The 19,692-nt window shown below is 45.4% G+C and overlaps 1 protein-coding gene across 4 annotated transcripts in view; it reads left to right on the top strand.

Annotated features, from left to right (window-relative positions):
* Nucleotides 1–330: 330 nt before the first annotated feature.
* GNG7 (G protein subunit gamma 7) overlaps nucleotides 331–19,692 on the top strand; it is a 59,823-nt gene continuing 40,461 nt past the window's right edge. The window contains exon 1 of one of the 4 annotated variants that reach the window (XM_077271682.1): nucleotides 331–358. The gene's annotated coding sequence lies outside the window, so the exon portion shown is untranslated. Of the gene's footprint in view, nucleotides 359–1,244; nucleotides 1,381–2,232; nucleotides 2,345–19,692 lie in introns of those variants that run through there. The other 3 variants (XM_077271674.1, XM_077271676.1, XM_077271679.1) reach the window with 3 other exon arrangements.

Below are 19,692 nucleotides of genomic sequence, written 5' to 3'. Positions count from 1 at the left end.
TCATCACTAGTTACTGCAGGTAATGTATCTATTCTATTCATTTTATCAATCTATCTATTCATTCTATCAATCTATCCATTCTATCAATCTATTCATCAATCTATTTCAAAATTTTCGCGAATTTTTTTTTTTTCACAAATAAACACGTCATATCAAAGCAATGTTACCACTATCATAAAGTACAATATGTCACGAGAAAATAGTCTCAGAATCAGTGGGATCCGTTGAAGCGTTCCAGAGTTATGACCTCATAAAGTGATAGTGGTCAGAATTGTAAAAATTGGCTTGGTCAGGAAGGTGCAAACAGGCTTAGGCTTTGGGGTGAAACAACAACCACAAGACGGATTTCATCACCAAGGTATCATATTAATCAGTATAACGGCACCAACCTCACAATCCTGCTGACAGGTTCCCTTTAATAGCCTGTAAAGGCTGAGCAGATATTAATAGCCTGGGAAGCTCCATGGACATTACCCTTTCCCAGGCTATAAACACCAGCCCTCAGCTTGTTAAGAATACTATGGGGGACCCTATGCCTTTTTTTCTTTTATTCTATCTTTAGTGTATGCTGACAGTTTGGGTGTGACGTTACCGTACTCGGCTGATGAAATATCAGGTTTCCTATGAGGGCGAGTATAAATCCCTCAGCACTCGCACGTCCGTGTGATTTTTCTCGCACCCGGTGACTAGCATTGGTGAGTCTCGGCCGTATGAGGAAAACTCCCGGATGAGCGCGGCCTCACGGACTGTGGCGAGTGCAGAGCGCGGTTTCCTCACATCACACTCGCCGACTTTAGACGCTGATGTGAGAGCAGCCTGATACAGATACTGTAGTCTACGTTCACATTAGCGTTCGGCGCCGCAGCGTCGCCGCATGCGTCATGCACCCCTATATTTAACATGGGGGCGCATGGACATGCGTTGTGCTGCGTTTTGCGACACATGGCCGCAAGCGTTGGGCGCAGAGAACGCAACAAGTTGCATTTTTTTTGCGTCCAACTTTCGGCCAAAAAGGACGCATGCGTCGCAAAACGCAGCGTTTTAGCGTGCGTTTCGTTGCGGTTTTGTTTGCGTTGCGTCGCCGACGCTGCGGCACACAACGCAAATGTGAACGTAGCCTTACACAGAGGATCACTGCAGTCACCATGCGGCCCGAGCACTGGGAGAACCCTCTGCGCACACAGTGCATCGTGCAGCACTACCGTGACAGCACTGTACTCTGCCACGTCCTCCTAAGGAACCCCCCTCGGTATAACTGCCGCGCGCTCGCGCACGTATCCCCGGGCATGCGCAGTGCCCTCACATCGCGCGTTCACGGCCCCGCCTCTTGCGCTCATCGCGGATAGAAGAGGCGGCTGATGCTGCGCCCGGAGCCCGCGGGTGAGAGGTCATGTGACTGGGAAGGAGGGTGGAGGGGACCCGGAATTGCTCACCCTGTGCCTAGCATTGCACGGTGAGCCAGGTGCCGCAGTTTGGTGCCCGTGTGCACGGGAGAGCTGTGGGGCCTTGCTGTGCCCGTGAGTGGCGGAAGGTGCTGCTTCGCCCTCACCGGTGTGGCAGCCATACAGCCTTCTCGGTGTCTGTCAGAGCGGGGCCACCGCTAGGCCCCTGAGGGCTGTGTATGGGGGCACTGTAGGCTGCAGGACGTCCTATGGCGCCACCCTACGGCAAGCAGCTGGCAGCGAGTCCTCCCCTGTATGTGCACCCTCGGCTCTGCTGAGCGTGCATGTGCTCTAGGGGACGGTGGGAGGAACCCGGGCCAGACCCCTATAAACACGAGCAAGCAGGAGGGCTGCCACTTATCGGTGGGCTCTGCACAGAAATGCCACGTATGGATTAACCCCCCTGAGTCTGGCTGATAGACACATCCATGGCTGAAGTCTGCCCTGGGTCTCTGACACCGCTGATATATTTCCCCCAGTTAGGAATAATGTGGACTAGAAGGTCTGAAGATGCACCAAAAGGATTGTCAGACTCTAAGCCCTGTAACTGGAGCCCAGTGAATCCTATGGACTTTCCGTCCGATGTCCGTGTACTGACTGTGATGTACTGACTGTGATGTGATGTACTGACCGTGATGTACGGACCGTGATGTACGGACCGTGATGTACGGACCGTGATGTACGGACCGTGATGTACGGACCGTGATGTACGGACCGTGATGTACGGACCGTGATGTACGGACCGTGATGTACGGACCGTGATGTACGGACCGTGATGTACGGACCGTGATGTACGGACCGTGATGTACGGACCGGCTGCGGATCTCCTGACCCCGGCAGCCTCTGTTACACATATGCTTGTGAATCTGAATATACAAGGCGTTCAGGAGACCCCCGGCCAAGTGAGTTTGTAAAATACATTACATATAGGGCTGTCATAGTTGGGTCTGGAGACCACGCCATCCATCACGGGCTGTATACACTTTAAACCCCAAACTATTAATATGTGCATGTAGTTTTATGTAAATGAAGTATATTGGAAGCCTCTGTCACTCCAGCTCTATTCCCTGCTCAGTGTTTCGCAGTTAGCTGGGTGTACATGGGCTGGCTTCATTGGCGCACTGCTCGTACCCAGGGAAGCAGTAGAGACATAAGACTCAGCCAGGCGTTACTGCTCCACAACCTAAGTGAAAAACTGCTTCAAATACTGAGTTTCCTGTTAAGTGTTCCTTGTATGAAGAACCTGAAAAACATGCATGTAGTTGCGTTTTCATGCACAATCTGTGTCTTTTTTCACACTTGCGTCGGTACGCGGCCGTCGCTAAGCACCGACAGACTTTGTGCAAATTTGGTACAACGTGGGCAGTGGATGCAGTTTTTCAACGCATCCGCTGCCCATTGTAAAGTCCCGGGGAGGAGGGGGCGGAGTTCCGGCCATGCATGCGCAGTAGAAAATGGCGGATCCGATGTACGAAAAAAAGTTACATTGAACTTTTTTTCGTGACGACGGTCCACCAAAACACGACGCATCCAGTGCAGGACGGATGCGACGTATGGCCATATGTCGCGATCTGTCGGCAATACAAGTCTATGGGAAAAAACGGATCCTGCGGGCACATTTGCAGGATGCATTTTTTTTCCCAAAACGACGCATTGCGACAGATCTAAAACGACGCAAGTGTGAAAGATGCCTGAGGGCTTGTTCACACTGTGCTTTTTTTGCTGTGGATTTGTAAAACCCGCAGGGCAAAACGGCGGTGGTTTTCCCTGCGGTTTTTTGTGCGTTTTCTACTGCGGATTCCACTGCGGGTTTCCAACTGCACTTTCCTATTGGTGCAGGTGGAAAACCGCTGCGGATTCCGCAGAAAGAATTGACATGCTATTTCTTTTTTTCCGCAGAAAATCAGCACGGATTTTCAAGCGGAAAAACGCAAAGTGGGCACAGCGGTTTTTGTTTTCCATAGGGTAACATTGTACTGTACCCTGCATGGAAAACTGCTGCGGATCCGCAGCAAAAACCGCAAAGTGTGAACATAGCCTTAGTGTTCTCTGCAGTATGTGTATTATACATTAGCTTTATGGCATGTACACTTTCTGCAGCCCATATGTTAGTGCTGGCACAGTAAATTCACACTAAGTATGGTTTCACACTTGCATTTGCTGGTCTGCGTATGGCTGCGTACATCCTCCGTTAAGCAAAAAGTTGCGTTCCCATGCGGTTGGCGAGCACGTCAAAACGCCGCATACGGACGCGTCCGCATACAAGGCATATCCGTGCGTCAATGTTAAAGATAGGTACGCAGGCAAACGCAGGACGTAGGCGGAGCTTAACGGAGGATGTACGCAGACCAGCCAAACACAAGTGTTAAACCAGCCTTAGCTCTGTAGTATATACATACACGGCTCTGCCCCCACAACATTTATCTTACATCTTGCTTCCAGCCTCAACTAGAAAATGCGTACATTAAAGGGAACCTGTCACCCCCCTCAGGCGTTTGTAACTAAAAGAGCCACAATGTGCAGCACTAATGCTGCATTCTGACAAGGTGGCTCTTTTAGTTATGCTCCCTGCACACGCTGAAATAAACACTTATAAAATGGGCCCCCTCAATACTGTGAAATCGTCCCGGGGCGGGTCTTTCCCCCCTAATCGGAGCACAGCCGTCACTCTGGGCGCTGCCTCCTCTTGCTTCATCAGCGTCCCTGGCGCCTGCGCTGTAAGTTCAAAGGGCAGCGCAGCTGCGCATGCCCGGAAAAAAATACAGCACAGGCGCCGGGAACGCTAATGAAGCAAGAGGAGGCAGCGCCCAGAGTGACGGCTGTGCTCTGATTAGGGGGGAAAGACCCGCCCCAGGGACAATATCACGGTATGACGGGGCACATTTTACAAGTGTTTATTTCAGCGTGTGCAGGCGTTAGTAACTAAAAAGCCACCTTGTCAGAATGCAGCATTAGTGCTGCACAAGGTGGCTCTTTTAGTTACAAACTCCTGAGGGGGATGACAGGTTCCCTTTAAATACAGCCGAAAGTGATCTACAACAAAGCAGACATGGCCCCATCCGTGCTTACACCTGAATCAATTTTTGCAAGGGCTCAAATTAAAAGCCCCAATGGATTCACTGAATGTAGAGTCAAACATGATGTGAATTTTGTCTTTTCAGTAAGGCTACGTTCACATTTGCGTTGTTGTGTGTTGCGTCGTCGACGCATCGGCGACGCAACGCACAATGCATGCAAAACGCATTGTTCTGTGACGCATGCGTCCTTTTTTTGCATGATTTTGGACGCAAAAAAAATGCAACTTGCTGCGTCCTCTGCGCCCTGACGCGTGCGCCCAAAAAGACGCATGCGTCACAAAATGCAACACAACGCATGTCCATGCGCCCCCATGTTAAATATAGGGGCGCATGACGCATGCGGCGACGCTGCAGCGCACAACGCAAATGTGAACGTAGCCTAATGGAGGGGTGCTGTGTCCGCCCTCTTGAGCACAGCAAGCTTCCCTTGGCCTATAAGGGTATGTTCCCACGATTAGTTTGAGTTTTTGATGCTGCAGAATTTATGCACCCATTCCACACTTTAGTTTACTTAAGATTTTTCTTTGTATTTTTGCATGCCTTTTGGTCTCAAAGTTGGTTGAAACACAGGCAACAGAGCAAACCGGAAACTGGCCAAAGCAGAGTTCAACAGTTACAGCTCATACCCATCACCATTAAACCCCCCCCAAAAAAAAACATTGGTCTGCAAAAGTGGGATAAGGGTCATGTGATTTTTTTCATTTGAGTACAATGCGATTTTTGTCACCCAGCATACGAATGACATCCGATTGCAATGCGATCATTAACATAGAAAATTGCTCTGTCCTTTACTTACAGTTTTCCAAATATTCTTCGAGATATATATATATATTTATTAGTCCCATGATCCGAAAAGGAGGGGTTTAAAATAGGCAGCGCTTTAGCACTTCAATTATTACTGCTGACAAAAATTACCTAACAAGGTATGAAGTGACACATTAGTGAATAAAAGTAAAAATATCTTTATTGACATATTATTTTAAAAATTACAAATCTTTAAAAGACAGGATGATGGAAGAAATAGGACCTCCAAAACAGAAACAGGGGGTGACCCACAAACCCAGATGGCAATGTGTTTTTTATATATAAATATGCATGTATCTAATGTTGCTGAACTTAAATTAGTATCCCTATAAGGCCGGCGTCACACTAGCGAGTTTTACGGACGTAAGAGCGCAGAAAATACGTCTGTAAAACTCGCCAAACAAATGGCACAATTATTCTCAATGGGGCTGCTCCTATTAGCCGTATATTACGGTTCAGTATTATACGGCTTTCTACGGCCGTAGAAAATCGCAGCATGCTGCGTTTGTCAGCGTATTGCACAAATAATACGCCAATGAAAGTCTATGGGGGCGAGAAAGATACGGATTCCACACGGACCAGCAGTGTGACTTGCGAGAAATACGCAGCGGTGTTATTGAAAAGCCGGTAATTCAATTGCCGGCTTTTCATTTCCCCTGCCTAAACCCGACATGATATGAGACATGGTTTACATACAGTAAACCATCTCATATCCCCATTTGTTTTGCATATTCCACACTACTAATGTTAGTAGTGTGTATGTGCAAAATTTGGGCGCTATAGCTGCTAAAATAAAGGGTTAAATCGCGGAAAAAATTGGCGTGGGCTCCCGCGCAATTTTCTCCGCCAGAGTGGTAAAGCCAGTGACTGAGGGCAGATATTAATAGCCAGGAGAGGGTCCATGGTTATTGGCCCCCCCTGGCTACAAACATCTGCCCCCAGCCACCCCAGAAAAGGCACATCTGGAAGATGCGCCTATTCTGCCACTTGGCCACTCTCTTCCCACTCCCGTGTAGCGGTGGGCTATGGGGTAATGAAGGGTTAATGTCACCTTGCTTTTGTAAGGTGACATTAAGCCAGATTAATAATGGAGAGGCGTCAGTTATGTCACCTATCCATTATTAATCCAATTGTCTGAAAGGGTTAAAAAACACACACATTATTAAAAAGTATTTTAACGAAATAAACACACAGGTTGTTTTAGTATTTTATTGTTCTCTCAATCCATCCGGAACACCCTCGCGTGGCAAAATAATAAACCCACAATATACATACCCTCTCTGATGAACTGTCAGGTCCCACGAGGTAATCCATCTGAAGGGGTTAATTATTTTACAGGCAGGAGCTGCGCTAAAGCACTCGCTCGTGTCTGTAATCCCCGGGTGCTGAAAGGAAAGCAGAGTGATCTGTATTACATTGAGTTGCGGTGAGGCGCCCTCTGGTGGATGTTCTCATGAACTGGAGCCTTGGAAAAGTTCCCACGCTCGAGTTCATATGAGTTCATCCACCAGAGGGCGCCTCACCGCAACTCAATGTAATACAGATCACTCTGCTTTCCTTTCAGCACCCGGGGATTACAGACACGAGCGAGTGCTTTAGCGCAGCTCCTGCCTGTAAAATAATTAACCCCTTCAGATGGATTACCTCGTGGGACCTGACAGTTCCTCAGAGGGTATGTATATTGTGGGTTTATTATTTTGCCAAGCGAGGGTGTTCCGGATGGATTGAGAGAACAATAAAATACTAAAACAACCTGTGTGTTTATTTCATTAAAATACTTTTTAATAATGTGTGTGTTTTTTAACCCTTTCAAACAATTGGATTAATAATGGATAGGTGTCATAATTGACGCCTCTCCATTATTAATCTGGCTTAATGTCACCTTACAATAGCAAGGTGACATTAACCCTTCATTACCCCATATCCCACCGCTACACAGGAGTGGGAAGAGAGTGGCCAAGTGCCAGAATAGGCACATCTTCCAGATGTGCCTTTTCTGGGGTGGCTGGGGGCAGATGTTTGTAGCCAGGGGGGGCCAATAACCATGGACCCTCTCTAGGCTATTAACCCCTTCACCCCCGGAGCTTTTTCCGTTTTTCCATTTTCGTTTTTCGCTACCCTCCTTCCCAGAGCCATAACTTTTTTATTTTTCCGTCAATTTGGCCATGTGAGGGCTTATTTTTTGCGGGACGAGTTGTACTTTTGAACGACATCATTGGTTTTAGCATGTCGTGTACTAGAAAACGGGAAAAAAATTCCAAGTGCAGTGAAATTGCAAAAAAAGTGCAATCCCACACTTGTTTTTTGCTTGCCTATTTTGCTAGGTTCACTAAATGCTAAAACTGACCTGCCATTATGATTCTCCAGGTCACTACGAGTTTATAGACACCTAACATGACTAGGTTATTTTTCACCTAAGTGGTGAAAAAAAATTCCAAACTTTGCAAAAAACAAAACAAAACAAAATTGCGCCATTTTCCGATACTCGTAGCGTCTCCATTTTTCGTGATCTGGGGTCAGGTGAGGGCTTATTTTTTGCGTGCCGAGCTGGCGTTTTTAATGATAGCATTTTGGTGTAGATACGTTCTTTTGATCGCCCGTTATTGCATTTTAATGCAATGTCGTGGCGACCAAAAAAACGTAAATCTGGCGTTTCAAATTTTTTTCTCATTACGCCATTTAGCGATCAGGTTAATGCTTTTTTTTTATTGATAGATCGGGCGATTCTGAACGCGGCGATACCAAATATGTGTAGGTTGGGTTTTTTTTTTATTGATTTATTTTGATTGGGGCGAAAGGGGGGTGATTTAAACTTTTATATTTTTTTTATTTTTTTCACATTTTTAAAAACTTTTTTTTTTTACTTTTGCCATGCTTCAATAGCCTCCATGGGAGGCTAGAAGCAGGCACAGCCCGATCGGCTCTGCTATGCAGCAGTGATCATAAGATCGCTGCTACACAGCAGATTTGCAGGTGTGCTGTGAGCGCCGACCACAGGGTGGCGCTCACAGCCACCGGCAATCAGTAACCATAGAGGTCTCAAGGACCTCTGTGGTTACCTTCCTGACACATCGCCGACCCCCGATCATGTGACGGGGGTCGGCGATGCGCTCATATCCGGCCGCACGGCCGGATGCGGTAGTTAAATGCCGCTGTCTGCGCTTGACAGCGGCATTTAACTAGTTAATAGCGGCGGGTGATCGCGATTTCACCCGCCGCTATTGCGCGCACATGTCAGCTGTAAAAAACAGCTGACATGTCGCGACTTTGATGTGCGCTCACCGCCGGAGCGCACATCAAAGCGGGGGTCCTGACATGTGACGTACTATACCGTCACATGTCGGGAAGGGGTTAATATCTGCCCTCAGTCACTGGCTTTACCACTCTGGCGGAGAAAATTGCGCGGGAGCCCACGCCAATTTTTTCCGCGATTTAACCCTTTATTTTACAAGCTACAGCGCCCAAATTTTGCACATACACACTACTAACAGTAGTGTGGAATATGCAAAAAAAAAGGGGGATATGACATGGTTTACTGTATGTAAACCATGTCTCATATCATGTCGGGTTTTTGTGAAGGAGAAATGAAAAGCCGGCAATTGAATTACCGGCTTTTCACAGATATCGCGCTGAATTAAATATAAATACAGAATATATATGTGTCTCAATGATACATATATATATATATATATATATATATATATATATATATATATATATATATATATATATATATATATATATATATATATATATATATATATATATATATATATATATATTTTCCCGAACATTTGAGCACATAAATCCATTCGATGTCGGTTTTGCAAGCCTGCGAGAAAATATCGCAGTACGGATGCCATACGAACTACATACGGAGGATGCCATGCGCAAAATACGCTGACACACCCTGCCTACGGATGACATACGGACCACTATTTTGGGAACATTTCTCCGTATTACGTCCGTAAAAAACGGACCGTATTGTCTTACGCTGAGTGTGACGCCGGCCTAAGAAGCAGGAAAGAGAAGACTGACAATGTGGATGGACGGCAAACGTCTCTTTGGAAGAACCGCATGGCAGTCTTATATCTGATTGAAGGGTATAACTAAAAATAGGCAATCAGAGGTATAAATATATACATGGCAATGCCCTCACATCAAAAATGGCTTTGGTGATAGTGTTGATAGATTCTATAATGGCACAAAGGTGGAAATAATAATTTCTGCTAAGCAGGAGAGAGACAGTAAAGTACTGTAGTTAAAGAGATGGCCACTAGATGGCAGTGTGATACCACGGAAGGAAACTTAAATTCCTAAGGCAGACTGCACATGAAAAAGACCGAAAAACATTGATCACAAAGCCATGAGGTATTTACCTGAAGATGAGTGGGGACGGGTGGAGATGAACGTGGGAAGGCTGTCTCTCTCCTGCTTAGCAGCAATTATTATTTCCACCTTTGTGCCATTATAGAATCTATCAACACTATCACCAAAGCCATTTTTGATGTGAGGGCATTGCCATGTATATATTTATACCTCTGATTGCCTATTTTTAGTTATACCCTTCAATCAGATATAAGACTGCCATGCGATTCTTCCAAAGAGACGTTTGCCGTCCATCCACATTGTCAGTCTTCTCTTTCCTGCTTCCTATAGGGATACTAATTTAAGTTCAGCAACATTAGATACATGTATATTTATATATAAAAAACACATTGCCATCTGGGTTTGTGGGTCACCCCCTGTTTCTGTTTTGGAGGTCCTATTTCTTCCATCATCCTGTCTTTTAAAGATTTGTAATTTTTAAAATAATATGTCAATAAAGATATTTTTACTTTTATTCACTAATGTGTCACTTCATACCTTGTTAGGTAATTTTTGTCAGCATATATATATTTATATATGAAATTGGATATATAGATAGATACAGAAAGATGGATATAAATGTGAAAGTACTTTGTGTGTGTAGTTTACTGTACATGTTATTTATTACTAAAAAAAAAAAAGACATATGGTCCCCCTATAATTAATAACCAGCAACGGCTAGGCAGACAGCTACGGCTCATATTAATAGCATAGGAAAGGGCCAAGGATATTGGCCCCCTCCCTAACTAAAAATATCATCTCTCAGCCGCCCCAGAAATGGCACATCCATAAGATGCGCCAATTCTTCCACCTAGCCTCGCTCTTCCCACTTGCCCTGGTGTGGTAGCAAGTGGTGTGATTAAGCCAAGAGGTTATTAACTGAGATGCGACTATAAGATGCCCCCATTACTAATTCTGTAGTCAAATTGACAAAAAAAAAGTTACATCCAGAATAAAGTCCATTTGAAATGACGCAGACTCCATTTAATGAACCTAAATGTACCAAAAACGCGTATACTCGCCTCACCGCCCAGTCCACTGAAGCCAATGTCCCATGTTAAAGAATTAAAACAATAAACAACCATATTCCTCACCTGCCCGTTGAGAAGATAGATGTCTCTCCATTATTAACCTCATGGTCCAAGTGCCGTGCGGGGCTTTTTTTTAATCACACCTATTGACTTGCATTGCACAGCCTGATTTAAAGGGAACTTGTCACCCCCAAAATCGAAGGTGAACTAAGCCCACCGGCATCAGGGGCTTATCTACAGCATTCTGTAATGCTGTAGATAAGCCCCCGATGTAACCTGAAAGATGAGAAAAATAGGTTAGATCATACTCGCCCAGGGGCGTTCCCGCTGTGGTCCGGTCCGATGGGTGTCGCGGTACGATCTGAGGCCTCCCATCTTCTTATGATGACGTCCTTTTCTTGTCTTCACGCTCCGGCGCAGGTGTACTTTATCTGTTCTGTTGAGGGCAGAGCAAAGTACTGCAGTGCGCAGGCGTCGGGAAAGGTCAGAGAGTCCCGGCGCCTGCACACTGTAGTACTTTGCTCTGGCCTCAACAGACGCTATGGGTATCGGAAAATTGCATGATTTTTTTAATTATTTATTTTTTTTTAGCAGATTTTGGAATTTTTTTCCATAATGACCTGGAGAATCATACTGGCAGGTCAGTTTTAACATTTAGTGAACGTAGCAAAAAGCCAAACAAAAAACAAGTGTGGGATTGCACTTTTTTTGCAGTTTCATCGCACTTGGAATTGTTTTCCTGTTTTCTGTTGCACGAAATGGTAAAACCAATGATATTGTCCAGCAAAAAATTAGCCCTTACATGGCCATATTGACAGAAAAATAAAAAAGTTATGACTCTGGAAAGAAGGGGAGAGAAAAACAAAAAAACGAAAAAAGCTCCGGGGGTTAAGGGGTAAAGTAGCATAAAAAAAAAAGCACAGTGGGCCTGAGACTTCTGTTAATCCCATCCACTTTTGCTTGTACTGTAAAATGCAGCGTTTTGGATTCAGCGAAAATGCGCTGCGACCAGAACTCTAGTAACACTGATCGTACACACTATTTAGCAGGGTTTTTTTCCATTCTAAAAAGTTTGTCTTTATAGTTCAAATAATCTGGTAAATAATGATTTGTATGACCTCATTTACTCCTGGCTGTTCTATCATTCCATCCCCAGCGTTTTGTTTACATTGCCTGCAGACATCTCTGCCTGTATATGAAAAAAACGCAGCATGTTCATTAATTTTGTGGATTTTTTGCGGATTTCCCACTATATTTTTGCATTGGGAACCTCTGGAAAAAGATTCATGCGGATTTCTTGCAGGAAGTGTCTGGTTTTGTTCAGGAAATTTCTGTAAGGAATCCTGACGTGTGCACATAACCTTAGGGTATGTGCACAGAAAATTCCACAGTCAAATCCGCAACGTGTGCATAGAGCCTTAGGGTACTGTCACACTTTGATCGCTACGACGGTACGATCCGTGACGTTCCAGCGATATCCATATGATATCGCTGTGTCTGACACGCAGCAGCGATCAGGGATCCTGCTGAGAATCGTACGTCGTAGCAGATCGTATGGAACTTTCTTTCGTCGCTTGATCACCCGCTGACATCGCTGGATCGTTGTGTGTGACAGCGATCCAGCGATGTGTTCGCTTGTAACCAGGGTAAACATCGGGTTACTAAGCGCAGGGCCGCGCTTAGTAACCCGATGTTTACCGTGGTTACCAGCGTAAAAGTAAAAAAAAACAAACAGTACATACTCACATTCCGGTGTCTGTCCTCCGGCGTCTCAGCTTCTCTGCACTGTGAGCGCCGGCTAGCCAGAAAGCGAGCACAGCGGTGACGTCTGACGTCACCGCTCTGCTTTCCGGCTATGGTGCTTACACAGTGGAGAGAAGCAGAACGCCGGGGGACAGACACCGGAATGTAAGTATGTACTGTTTGTTTTTTTTACGTTTACGCTGGTAACCAGGGTAAACATCGGGTTACTAAGCGCGGCCCTGCGCTTAGTAACCCGATGTTTACCCTGGTTACCCGGGGACTTCGGCATCGCTCCAGCGCCGTGATTGCAACGTGTGACCGCAGTCTACGACGCTGGAGCGATACTCATACGACGCTGCGACGTCACGGATCGTGCCGTCGTAGCGTCCAAAGTGTGACTGTGTGACAGTACCCTTATGGAAAAACAGGAAGTCTCTTTTCCCTGCATGAGTCATGAGTTACTGCAAAAGTCAATAGCTGGGGGAGGGAGCAGCTGGGTCAGGAGTTGAAGTGAGGAATGATAAATACAGGGAAATGAAACTTCCTAATTCTACATAGAATAGAGAAGAATTAGCTGGGTAGAAAGGCAAAATGCACAATTGTAAGTACACAGTGCTGTATAATATGATGGTTGCGATATATTAAGATAAAAGCTTTGATTGGAGTGTTTCTTTCAGTGGTAAATAGTGGCATAAAAAATGCACTTGTGGAAACTTGCATTTTTTACCCACATGTACATGTCTATGTTCAGGGATCAGTACCAGTTCCCTGTGCAAATGTTAGATGTGCCATCTGTAAGTTCCTGGACAGGTCATAAAAAATTGGCACTTTTTTCCCCACTATTTAACCCCTTTGTGACATGTGCTGTATATGTACAGTGTCATGTCTCTCTCCCTTTGATGTGGACTCCGGTACTGAACCCACATCTTTCCAGGCACATGTCAGCTGTTTTGAACAGCTGACGTGTGCCCCTAACAGCTGCAGGTGAAATTGCGATTTCACTAGCAGCTGTTATCCTGTTAAATGCCGCTGTCAATCTCTGACAGCGGCATTTAATGTGATTGCGCCGGAAGCGCGTCACTAATCCCGCCCATCAGTGACCCAGTCGCATAGCTGGTCACCGATGTGTTGACATGACAGCCAGAGGTCTCCAGCAGACCTCTATGGTTGTCATAGCCAAATTGCTATGAGTGCCGCCTTGTGGTCAGCGCTTATAGCAAGTGAGCATTTCTACTGCACACAGGCGATCTGATCATTGCCTGTGTGTACCAGAGGTGATCGGATTATCGCAGCTTCTAGTCTTCCATGGAAACTATTGAGGCAAGTAAAAAGTAAAAGAAAAAAAATTTCAAGTCACCCCCAATTCGCCCCATTCAAAATAAAACAAAAAAAATACATATTTGGTATTGCTGCATTCAGAATCGCCTGATCTATCAAGCTATAAAAAGAATTAATCGGATCGATAAACGACGTACCGAAAAAGTCAAAACGGCAGAATTAAGTTTTTTGGTCTCCGCAACATTGCATTAACATGCAAATATTGGCAATCAAAAGATCATATCCACACCAAAATCATATAATTAAAAACATCAGCTCAGCATGCAAAAAATATGCCCCCACCCAATCACGAAAAATGGGGACACTATGGGCTCAGAAAATGACTGAATTTATTTTTTTAATACATTTTTTTTTTCACCATTTAAATAAAAAATAACCTAGACATGTTGGTGTCTATGAACTCGTAATGACCTGGAAAATCGTAATGGCAGGTCAATTTTAGCATTTAGTGAACACTGTAAAAAACAAACAAACTGGAATTGCACTTTTTTGCAATTTCAGCACACTTGGAATTTATTTTCCGTTTTTGAGTACATGTCATGGTAAAACCAGTGGTGGTGTTCAAAAGTACAACTCATCCCGCAAAAAACGAGCCCTCACATGGCCATATTGACGGAAAAATAAAAAAGTTATTAGTGATGAGCGAATATACTCGTTACTCGAGATTTGACCTCGGGTGACCTCCGAGTATTTGTAAGTGCTCGGAGATTTAGTTTTTCTTGCCGCAGCTGAATGATTTACATCTGTTAGCCAGCATAAGTACATGTGGGGGTTGCCTGGTTGCTAGGGAATCCCCACATGTAATCAAGCTGGCTAACAGATGTAAATCATTCAGCTGCAGCTCTGAAAAATAAATCTCTGAGTACTTACAAATACTCGGAGGACACCCGAGCGTGCTCGGGAAATCTCGAGTAATGAGTATATTCGCTCATCACTAATAGTTATGGATCTGGAAAGAAAGAGCGAAAAACATCGGTGACCCGCGATCACGTGATGGGGTCACCGATGGGCTGGATTTCCCAAAGATTGGCAGCGGCATTTAACAGGTTAACAGCTGCAGGTGGATTGCGATTCCACCCACGGCTGTTAGAGGCACATGTCAGCAGTTCAAAACAGCTGAAATGTGCCGGGAAAGATGTGGGCTCAGCGCCGGATCCCACATCAAAAGGAGGGATTAATTTATTTTATATTTTGATTGGACTTTTATCAATGCAGCAATACCATGTATTTTTTAATAATATAGATGCATCTCTATTACAAAGCCGCGGGCTTGATGTCACCTGACGATACAAAGGTGACATCAACCCCACTAATATGAACCCCACTTGCCACCGCTACAGGGCAAGTGGGAAGAGCCGGGCAAAGCGCCTTTTCTGGGCATCTGCGGGCTGACATTTTTCAGTTGGGGGGCCTATATCAATGGCCCCTTACCAGCCTGAGAATACCAGCCCCAGCTGTGAGCTTTAGCAAGGCTGGTTGTCAAAAATGGGAGGGGACCCCATGCCCTTTTTTATTATTATTATTATTATTATTATTATTATTATTATTATTATATTTTAAAAAACAGCATGGGGACCCCTCTATTCTTGATAACCAGCGTTGCTGAAGCTGACAGCTGAGGGTTGCAGTCCCCTGCTGTGAGTTTTGCATGGTTGGTTATAGAAAATAGGGGTAACCCACGCTGGGTTTTTCATTCATTTATTTAGTTATATCTCAGGCGGCAGGTTAGGAATACCCCCATCCTCCGCTCCTGCTGTCACTTTTCTTAGTGGCAGCAAGTGTAGGTTGATGGGAGTAATAGTCCCAAAAGCCCCCACCTGCTCATCATTCTTCTCTGCTGGCGCTGATCGCTGGCAGAGCAGGGGAGAATGATGAGAGCCATCTTCAGCACCTGCCGCCAAGTAACATCGCATACTGTAGCGCTTCTTCCCCGGTGCCGACGTGTGTCACACAGATGACATCAATATGTGTTCTCCGTGTGCGGGACGTTTTGCAGCCCGTGCTGATGGTAAAAAGCAGACAGGTCTACATGTGGGGCACATGGTCCATGGAAACACTGACGTGCACAGACCCATTCAATTGAATGGTTTTACGTGTATACGTGTCTCCGGTACGTGTGAAAGCTGTAACCGCACGTACCGGAGACAGATGTGTGAAAAAGGCCTAAAAAAGTAAGTTTTGTAAATTTCCTTGAAAAAATGAAAAATTGCTGCTACAGTTTTAAACCTTCTAGCATCCTAACAAAATAAAAGGATATTTTAAAAATGGTGCTGATGTAAAGCAATCATGAGCGAAATGTTATTTAATGACTATTTTATTCAGTGTGACTGTCTGGACTAAAGGGATAATCATTCAAAGTTTGAAAATTGCTAATTTTTAGAATTATTTTACACATTTCTGATATTTTTATAAATGCACTTTATTGACAAATTTACTATTCACGTACAGTACAATGTGTCACGAAAAAACAGTCTCAAAATCAAAGACAACTGTTAAAGCGTTCTGGAGTTATTACCGTATAAAGTGACACTGGTCAGATTAAAAAAAATTTGGCCCGATCACTAAGGAGTTAATCTAATGCCTGTCTATGGGGAAATTGTGCACACAAAACTGTACTTGCAAGAGAAATTGACATGCTGCGGATTTGAGAAGCTCACCGCAGGTGACTTTACATAGCGTAAAAGCACAGTGGGCAGGAGGAGATTTCTGTATCTCCCATCCACTTTGTTGGTTCGTTAAAATGCTGTGTTTTAGTATCAGCAAAAATATGCATAGTCACAAACACGATAAAAGCTCAGGTTCTGTCAGTGAAAAACAATTGTGTATCAGCAATTCACCTTTGACTAATATTGTTCAGAGTGCTTTCCGATTAAAAAAAATCGGATAGCATTCGTCTGATGTATATGCTGGTGTCAGCATTTACAGCGTTACCAGTGAAATGAATTATCCCTACATTATTGATTGGTGGGTGTCAGCCCCACGGGGGATAAATGGAGCGGTGTTTGAGCGTGAGCACTCCATTCTGCTGAGGATAAAAGTTTCCCATTTTGCTGATGAGGACGCAGGCAGATAACTGTTCAGCACTGACAATCAGGGTATGTGCACACGTCAGGATTTCTTGCAGAAATTTCCTGAAGAAAACCTGAAATTTTCTGCAAGAAATCCGCATATTTTTTTTTTGCGTTTTTTCCCCGTTTTTTTCAGCATTTTGCAAGAGTAATTAGCTTGCAGAATGCTAAAGTTTTCCAAGCGATCTGTAGCATCGCTTGGAAAACTGATTGACAGGTTGGTCACACTTGTCAAACATAGTGTTTGACAAGTGTGACCAACTTTTTACTATAGATGCAGCCTATGCAGCATCAATAGTAAAAGATAGAATGTTTAAAAATAATAAAAAAATGGTTATACTCACCTGCAGACAGCCGATCTCCTCAGCGGCTTCGGTTCCTATAGATGGTGTGTGTGTGCAGGACCTTCGATGACGTCGCGGTCACGTGACCGCGACGTCATCGCAGGTCCTTCACACACACACCATCTATAGGAACGGAAGCGGCAGCATGCACCGATGAGAGGCGGGAAGACTCCGGGGGCCATCGAAGGTGAGTATATGACTATTTTTTAATTTAATTCTTTTTTTTTTACCAATTATATGGTGCCCAGTCCGTGGAGGAGAGTCTCCTCTCCTCCACCCTGGGTACCAACCGCACATGATCTGCTTACTTCCCGCATGGTGGGCACAGCCCCATGCGGAAAGTAAGCAGATCAATGCATTCCTAGGTGTGCGGAATCCCCGCAATTCCGCAAATTTAATGAACATGTTGCTTTTTTATCCGCGATGCGATTTTTTTCGCGGAAAAAAAATGCAACATTTGCACAAGAAATGCGGAATACAATGAAAATAATGGGAGGCATATGTAAGCGGTTTTGCGTTTTTTTCGCGTTTTTATAGCGAAAAAACGCAAAAAAACCTGCGAAAAATACTGAACGTGTGCACATGGCCTCACATTGCAGTGCATGGACTGTCTGGCCGCTCTCCTGGCCTCTCCATTGAAATGCATGCAGTCATTCTCGAGACAGGAGAGTCTGGCTGGTCTGAGCATTGCAATGTGATCGTTATCTGTATTATATGGTCTCTGACTTCCCTCTCACTGTGGGTCTCTGTGATTAGACCCCCACCGATTGATAAGTTACTTGTGAATCACAACTGCAGGTGACTGTCTAGAGAGCTAGCCTTATACACTAATGCTCACCATTATTGGCACCCCTTAATTTTTTTCATAGACTCCACAATATCTTTAGAAATACAGTATTTTTCGGACTATAAGACGCACCGGACCATAAGACGCGCCCCAAATTTTCGGGTGGAAAATACCAGAAAAAAGATTTTTATAAGATGAGGGTATGTCTTTCTGTCCGAATTTAAGGTATCTTACCTGAGAGCTGGCGGTGGTACAGCGGGGTCACAGAAGTCAGGGACCCTTCCTCAGTAAGCCGGCGGTGGTTAAAAGTGGGGCAATGCTGTAGTCCCGGGGTGCGATAATTCGTGTCGGCGGTGAGGCAGAGCTAGAGCAGGATCCCATCCTCAGGATGCCAGCGGCGGCAGAAGTGGGGCAATGCTGCAGTCCCGGGGTGCGATGGTTCGTGTCGGCGGTGAGGCAGAGCTAGAGCAGGATCCCATTCTCAGGATGCCGGTGGCAGCAGAAGTGGGGCAATGCTGCAGTCCCGGGGTGCGATGATTCGTGTCGGCGGTGAGGCAGAGCTAGAGCAGGATCCCATCCTCAGGATGCCGGCGGCGGCAGAAGTGGGGCAATGCTGCAGTCCTGGGGTGCGATGGTTCGTGTCGGCGGTGAGGCAGAGCTAGAGCAGGATCCCATACTCAGGATGCCGGTGGCACCAGAAGTGGGGCAATGCTGCAGTCTCGGGGTGCGATCCTGTGGATCATGGAGCAAGGTCTCTTCTTCAGGATAGCAGTGGCAGAAATGTGGTGACACTGCGGCCCAGTGTCCATGGTGTGCAGAGCCGAGTGCATCACCGGTGGTTTCCTTACGGCCATCTTCCTGAAGCCGTGGGCTGCTGGAGGCCGCGCGTGCACAGATTGAGATCTTGGTGGCCATTTTCCTGAAGCCGAGTGCCGCCGAGATTTTAATCTGTGCACGCGTGGCATCTGGTGGCCATTTTCCTGAAGCCTCTGGCGGCCCACGGCTTCAGGAAGATGGCCGCAGGGAAACCGGTGATGCACTCTGCTCACCTTGGACATCGGGCCGCAGCACCGCCACATTTCTGCCGCTGGCATCCTGAAGAAGCCCCCCCATTTTCCTCCCAAATTTTTTTTGGGGAAAGTGCGTCTTATAGTCCGAAATATATGGTAAATAGAAATGTACCAAAGTTATATCCTCAGAATTATTCAATTAGTAGTCCAAAGTTTGTTGCTCAAGTACTAAAAGCACAACGTATAAATAAGCTCCATGCAAAGATTAGCCTGTCTGCTTGTACTTTTGTAAGGCAGAATTCTGGTGCACACACATGTGAATCTGATTTAAAGGGAACTTGTCATCTGATTTATGGTTCCTGAACCATGGGCAGGTGGAGTCAGAGGCTGGCTACTAATGCACCTTGGGCTACTTTCACACTAGCGTCGTACGACGCAATGCGTCGTGCCGACGTACCGACGCATGCTGTGAAAAAAAAAAAAAAAAGCACAACGAGGCAGCGGATGCAGTTTTACAACGCATCTGCTGCCCCATTGTAATGTCCGGGGAGGAGGGGGCGGAGTTCCGGCAGCGCATGCGCGGTCGGAAATGGCGGACACGACGCACAAAAAAAGTTACATGTAACGTTTTTTTGTGCCGACGGTCTGCCTAAACACGACGCATCTGTCGCATGTGGCCA

The sequence above is a fragment of the Ranitomeya variabilis genome, chromosome 1 (genome assembly GCF_051348905.1).
Source record: "Ranitomeya variabilis isolate aRanVar5 chromosome 1, aRanVar5.hap1, whole genome shotgun sequence".
Classification (NCBI taxonomy): Eukaryota; Metazoa; Chordata; class Amphibia; order Anura; family Dendrobatidae; genus Ranitomeya; species Ranitomeya variabilis.
The sequence above is the reverse complement of the archived record's forward strand: the minus strand, read 5'-3'. Positions and strand labels throughout refer to the sequence as shown.